Source organism: Triticum urartu, chromosome 7A (genome assembly GCF_056163025.1).
Source record: "Triticum urartu cultivar PI428250 chromosome 7A, HENAU_Tu73, whole genome shotgun sequence".
In the NCBI taxonomy this organism is placed as follows: domain Eukaryota; kingdom Viridiplantae; phylum Streptophyta; class Magnoliopsida; order Poales; family Poaceae; genus Triticum; species Triticum urartu.
In genome coordinates, this window is record NC_141879.1 from 643,787,874 (window position 1) to 643,794,751 (window position 6,878).

Consider the following 6,878-nt stretch of genomic DNA (forward strand, 5'->3'; position numbering starts at 1 on the left):
AAGCTCATACTCTTCGACAGAATCCTTTTGGATCCCCGCTCCATACGAGAATATGGCGACATATCGACTGTATGACATATCCAGGAATAAGGGCAGTTCAAAGGAAATAGAAGTTGCGAAACAATGTACCGAGAACTTACTCGATGTACGGCCGCACTTCTATCAGGTTGTTGAAGATATACAACGAAATGGTCCGCCATTCTTCGTTATCCAAAGATACTGGATGTGAAACACTAGCTGGTGTGAGATTCCCTTTGAATAGGCTGAGGTTGGATCCACCCTTTTTAGGCTCGTCAGCATTGTACCGAGGCTTCGGATTATGCAAATGATGATTTTTGGCTTCGTAGTGCGCTGTTACGAAGTTTGCCGCCTCCTCTGTGATGAATGCCTCAGCCATCGATGCTTCAATTCTGCGTTTATTTTTACATTTTTCTCGAAGCGTCTTCTGCATCCTCTCAGTTGGGTAGCACCAACGATTTTGCACGCCCCCCCCCCAATCTTGCCTCAGTCGGGAGATGCAAAATCAAATGCTGCATTGGATTAAAGAAGCCCGGTGGAAAGATCTTCTCTAACTTGCAGATCAACTCTGGCGCCAACTCTTCCATTTCTTCTAGCACGCCAGGCGATAGTTCTTTCGCACAAAGAACACGGAAGAAATAGCTGAGTTCTGCCAGTACTAGCCATTCATCCTCAGGGATGAAGCCACGCAACATCACCGACATTACCCGCTCAATCCATATGTGCCAATCATGACTCTTGAGACCAAATATCTTCAGTTTATCAAGATTCGCTCCCCTCTTTAGATTCGCTACATACCCATCAGGGAACATCAACTGCTGTTGCACCCACAAGAGAATTTCCCTCATAGCTGGCCTTCCAAGATTGAACCATGCCTTTGGCTTCGTCCAGTTCTGCTTTCCTTTCGGTTCTTTCATCTTTTGTAATGGCCTATCACATAGCGCCTCCAGATCGACTCTAGCCTTAGTATTATCCTTTGACTTCCCATCTATGCCGAACAATGTACCAAAAAGTGCCTCGGCGATATTCTTCTCAGTGTGCATCACGTCGATGTTGTGTGGGCAAAGGAGGTCTTTGAAGTAAGGCAGATCCCATAAGAATGTTTTGTGAGTCCATGCGTGCTTAGTATTACACCCCTTGAAGTACCCTGGACGTTGTGGATCTGGATCGAGAGCGTTTAACTGATCCAGGGTCTGTTGGCCTGTCAATGCAGGTGGTGCAGAGTTTTTGACAACTCTACCCCTGATGAAGTTCTTCTTGTCTTTCCTGAACTTATGGCGAGGATCCAGGAACTGTCTATGCGTGTCGAAGCAAGAAAACTTGCGACCGGCCTGAAGCCAACGAAATTCAAGAGCTCCCTTGCATGTGGGGCACGGGAACCTTCCATGCACACACCAGCCAACGAATAGCGCATACGCCGGCAAATCATGCGTCGAGTACATGTACCAGACACGCATTATGAAGTTCCGTTTGCTAAAGGCGTCGTATGTCTTGAACCCATTATCCCAGGCTTCTTGCAATTCTTCCTTAAGCGGCTGCATGTACACATTCATATTTTTCCCCGGATAGTTGGGCCCTGGAATTATCAACGTCAGGAAAATGTTCTTTCTTTGCATAATCTGTCCGGGGGGAGATTGAGTGGAAAGACAAATACGGGCCAAGAACTGTATTGGGCTGCCGTCATACCAAACACACTGAACCCATCCGTGCTGATGCCGACTCGAGGATGCCTCGGATCTGCCGCTTTGTCAGCATGTAATTCATCAAACTTTTTCCACGCAACACCATCCGATGTGTGTACCATCATCAGATTCCCATCTGCATCTAGTTCGGTTCTTTTGCCTGTTTTGTGCCATGTCATCTGTCTGGCCGTCTCTTCGACCATGAAAAGACGTTGAAGTCTTGGTACGATTAGCATATACCGAAGAACACTAACGGGGATTTTGGTCTGTGTCTTCTCACCCATACCATTGTCTACCACAATATACCTGGAAGACTTGCAAATGGGACAATAGTTCAAGTCCGCATAGTCAAGCCTAAATAAGGCACATCCTTTCTCACAGGCATGTATCTTCTCATAGGGCATCTTCAGTGCACGGAGGATTTTGTCCGACTGGTACAGGTTTGCAGGCATTACATGGCCTTTGGGTAGAAAGCGTCCAAATATTGTCATAATTGCGTCATAGCATTCTCTGCCCAAGTTGAACTGAGCCTTCAGATCCATTACTTGTGAGATGGCATCCAACTGACAAAGCTCAGTGTGCTCGTGGAGCGGACGCTTTGAAGACTCCAACATTTCATTGAAGGCCTTTGCAGATTCCTCCATCTCCTCGTCTGAATCCCGAGCATCATCATAGTCTTGCACCATGTTTTCCATCCCGGTACCATGCTCGTCGGTGCGACGACGATCCACCTCAGCTCGGTCACGTTGGGCAGACTCACCATGAAATGTCCACACCGTATAATCGTGCGTAAAACCACTCTTCTGCAGGTGTTTGCCCATTTCAGCCTCTGTCTTCTTTTCCCAATTGCCGCACCGGAAACAGGGGCACCAGGTTTTCTTTTGGCCATTTGCAAATGCGGCTTGCACAAACCCCTTGGTTTTTGTGAACCATTCAGCGCTCCATTTGTTCTGACCAGTGTGACCGGTATACATCCACGCACGGTCACTCATCTTGACTTTCAGAGCTACTGGACACACAACAATTATATATGTAATTCACCATGTATATATTCATCAGTTGATCTACTTTGTCAATTTTATTACATCCATGCAACCCACACTCTAATAGGTAATAATAGGTCCTAATCCCACTCGTGTATGTGTAGATTGGGTTCATTTTCCCATGCTATGCTCCGGATCCGATGCAAAATTTCGGCAGCACCTCCCCGTTGTTCTCCTGATACACGTCTCTGCAATAAACAGAGAGGATGTGTACCCGGAGAACAACAGGGGAGACACTGACGAAATTTATGCGTCGGATCCGGAGCAAAGCATATGGGAAAACGAACCCAATCTACACATACTCGGGCTGTCCATGGATAGCGTTGGACAATTCGAAAGAATCAAGGTTATAAATATGCAAATGCATGCATATTTATAACTATGACGCTTTCGAACGGGAGACACATATTGGTTACGCATACTGATGATTCAAGACACATATATAGCTAGCTATCAAGTTTCATCGGAATAGAGCAAATAATTAATGGGGGAGGAGGACATGTCATTTATGCTCACCCACGAATGAAGGGGCAGAGCTCGTCAGACGCACGGCGAGGTCGTCGAACACCAAACCTCGCAGCGATGAAACAACTGCACATTTAAAACTACCCGGTCAACACAATTATATATGATGTTTTTCATAACAAAATCGAAGAATATATGACCTAACTAATAATTCACAAATATATGACCCTGTCAGCCTCTGGAAGGCCAAAGAACACCTTTTTGGGAGGTGTCGGGGGTCGGGGTGCCGTGTCGGGGTCGGGGTGCTGTTTCGGGGTCGGGGGGTCGGGGTGTCGTGTCGGGGCCGGCGTGTCGGGGTCAGGGGGTCGGTTGTCGGGGTGTGGTGTCGGGGTCGGGGTGTCGGGGTGTGGTGTCGGGGTTGGGGGGTCAGGGGGTCAGGTGTCGGGGGGTCGGGGTCGGGGTCGGGTGTCGGGGTGTCGGGGTGTCGTGTCGGGGTTGGGGTGTGGTGTCAGGGTGTCGGGGGTCGGGGTCGGGGTGTCGGGCCGGGGTGTCGGGGTGGCGTGTCGGGGTCGGGGTGTCGGGGGTCGGGGTCGGGGTGTCGGGGTGGCGTGTCGGGGTGTCGGGGGTCGGGGTGTCAGGCCGGGGTGTCGGGGTGGCGTGTCGGGGTCGGGGTGTCGAGGGTCAGTGTCAGGGGTCGGGGGTCGGGGTCGGGGTCGGGGTGTCGGGCCCGGGTGTCGGGGGTGGCGTGTCGCGGTCGGGGGTCGGGGGTCGGGGTCGGGCTGTCGTGCCAGGGTGTCGGGGTGGCGTGTCGGGGTCTTCTTCTTCTTCTTCTTCTTCTTCTTCTTCTTCTTCTTCTTCTTTTTTCATCTTTTTTCTACTTCTTTTCTTTTCTTCCTTTCTTCTTCTTCTACTTCTTTTCTTTTCTTTTCTTCTTCTTCTACTTCTTCTACTACTTCTACTTCTTCTAAGTCTTTTCTAACACTAACACTAACACAATCTAGCACTAACAATTAAATAGCAAAAAAAATGAAAAAACAGAAAGAAGAAAAAAGAAGTAGTCCCTCACCGGAGCAATGGGACGGTCGGCGGGGGCGGTGACAGGGGGGCGCCGGGCGGCGGGAGCAGTGGCGGGGGCGGCGCCGGGCGGCGGGTGGCGGGGTGTCGGCGGGTGGGGTGGGGGCGGAGGGGTTGTGGGGCGACGGGGCAAGTGGGGGCGGTGGCGGGGGCGGCGCTGGGCGGCGGGGCGTCGGCGGGTGGGGTGGGGGAGGAGGGGTGGTGGGGCGACGCCAGGCGGCGGGTCGGGGGGTGCGGGGGCGGCGCCTGGCGGCGAGGGCGGCGCCGGGCGGCGGGGGCGGCGGTGGGTGCGGGGCGTCGGGGAGGAGAGATGGAGAGAACAGAGAGTAACGGGCAGGGGGATGGGGCCGTTAGTTAGACCCTTCTTTGTCGTCCGCCTATCTTTGCCGTCCGCCATTATCTCTCTTTACCGTCCGCTAGCGGACGACAAAGAGGTGGGGCGTTAAGTTTTTTTCTAAACGGGCGGGGGGTGGGGGCCACCTCTCTCTTTGCCGTCAGCCAGCGGACGGCAAAGTTTCTTTGCCGTCTGCTGGCTGACGGCAAAGAGCCGGCTGATGGCAAAGGCCTGTTACCATCTGCCATTTCTTTGCCGTCCGCTTTTCGGTAGCTGATGGCAAAGAGCTTCTTTGCTGTCTGCTAGCCGACGGCAAAGAGCTGGCAGATGGCAAAGTAGCTGATTCCAGTAGTGCACGTCGCTCTCTCTGCTTCTACTTTCTTTGACTTTCAGGCAAAAGGGAGATATATTATAACCAGAGAGGAGGCGGAAGAGTATAAGAGGAGGGCTGAGATAGCTTGCCTCCAAGCTGTAGCCCACGATGCAATGACCGTTGCATCTCTGTACGACCCCAACTACAACTTCGGATATCCGCCAGGCCATCCGTGGCATTAGACCAACTTAGGCCAAAAGTCTAAGCTTGGGGGAGTACGTATTTCCCACCGACATTACATTTATGTTCACACACTCATTGCTAGATGTCGCTGCTCATACTTTTTCATTGTAATATCCATGCTAGTTTATTTTCTTTTTTATGCTTTCTTCTTGTGCGTTTAATAAACCTTAAGAAAAACAAAAAAATTAGTTGTAGTTTTTAGCTAGTTTTAATTTCCATGCTTGTAATAGTAATTAAAAAGAAAACCCAAAAAGATTTCTTGTTCTTCTTTTGCTTGTTGGGAGCTTTCCTGTGTAAATAGTTTTATTTCTTTTCTTTTCTTTGGGGGTCGATAGGAGAAGACCATGATCAAATTGTTAAAGTGGCTTTTATATGCATTATTGTTGATTTAACCAAGAGTCCATATTGCCTTGTCTTCTCCTATTTATTCAATGCTTGTAGATTCCAGCTTAGTCCAATGCACGTGCACTATTATTATTATCCACATCGTTCGGTCGTGCAAGTGAAAGGCAATTATGATGATATATGAAGAACTGATTGAGATGGGAGAAGCTGGTATGAACTCAACCTCTCTTGTTTTTGTAAATATGATTAGCTCATCATTCCTGATTCAGCCTATTATGAATAAACATGTTTGCGATGACAATTAGAGATCATAGTTTCTTATGCCATGCTTAATTAGCTAGGATCTTATAATGGTTTACCTTGCGTGCCAACATGCTATTAAAATGGTTGTGATGTGGTATGATAGGGTGGTATCCTCTTTTGAACGATTCGAGTGGCTTGACTTGGCACATGTTCACGCATGTAGTTGAAACAAAATCAACATAGCCTCTATGATATTTATGTTCATGGTGCATTATATCCTACTCATGCTTGCATTCGGTGTTGATTAATTTTAATGCATGTTCATGACTGTTGTCACTCTCTAGCTGGTCGCTTCCCAGTCTTTTTTCTAGCCTTCACCTGTACTAAGCGGGAATACTGCTTGTGCATCCAATCCCATAAACCCCAAAGTTATTCCATATGAGTCCACCATACCTACCTATATACGGTATCTACCTGCCGTTCCAAGTAAATTTGTATGTGCCAAACTGTAGATCTTCAAATAAATATCCTGTTTCGTATGCTCGAATAGCTCATGTATAACCTAGGGTTGTCCGTATCTTCCATGTTAGGCGGGTTATTCTCAAGAGGAGTGGACTACGCTCCTCACTCACGAGAAAATGGCTCGTCACCGGGATGCCCAGTCCCATGCTTTATGCAAATCAAATCAAAATAATTGCAAACAAAACTCCCCCTGGAACTCTTGTTAGTTGGAGGCACTCGTTGTTTCGAGCAAGCCATGGATTGATGCTTGTTGGTGGAGGGGGAGTATAAACTTTACCATTCTGTTCGGGAACCCCATATAATGTGTGTAGCATGGAAGATATCGCCATCTCTTGGTTGTTATGTTGACAATGAAAGTATACCGATCAAAATATTATTCATCTCTATTTTAAAACCGAGCTCTGGCACCTCTACAAATCCCTGCTTCCCTCTGCGACCTATCTATTTACTTTCATGTTGAGTCATCATCCTCTTATTAAAAAGCACCAGTTGGAGAGCACAACTGTCATTTGCATTCATTACTGTTAGTTTACATTGAGTATGACTTGACTAGATTTGTTTTACCATGAATTACAATGTCTAGTCAGTCCTTGATC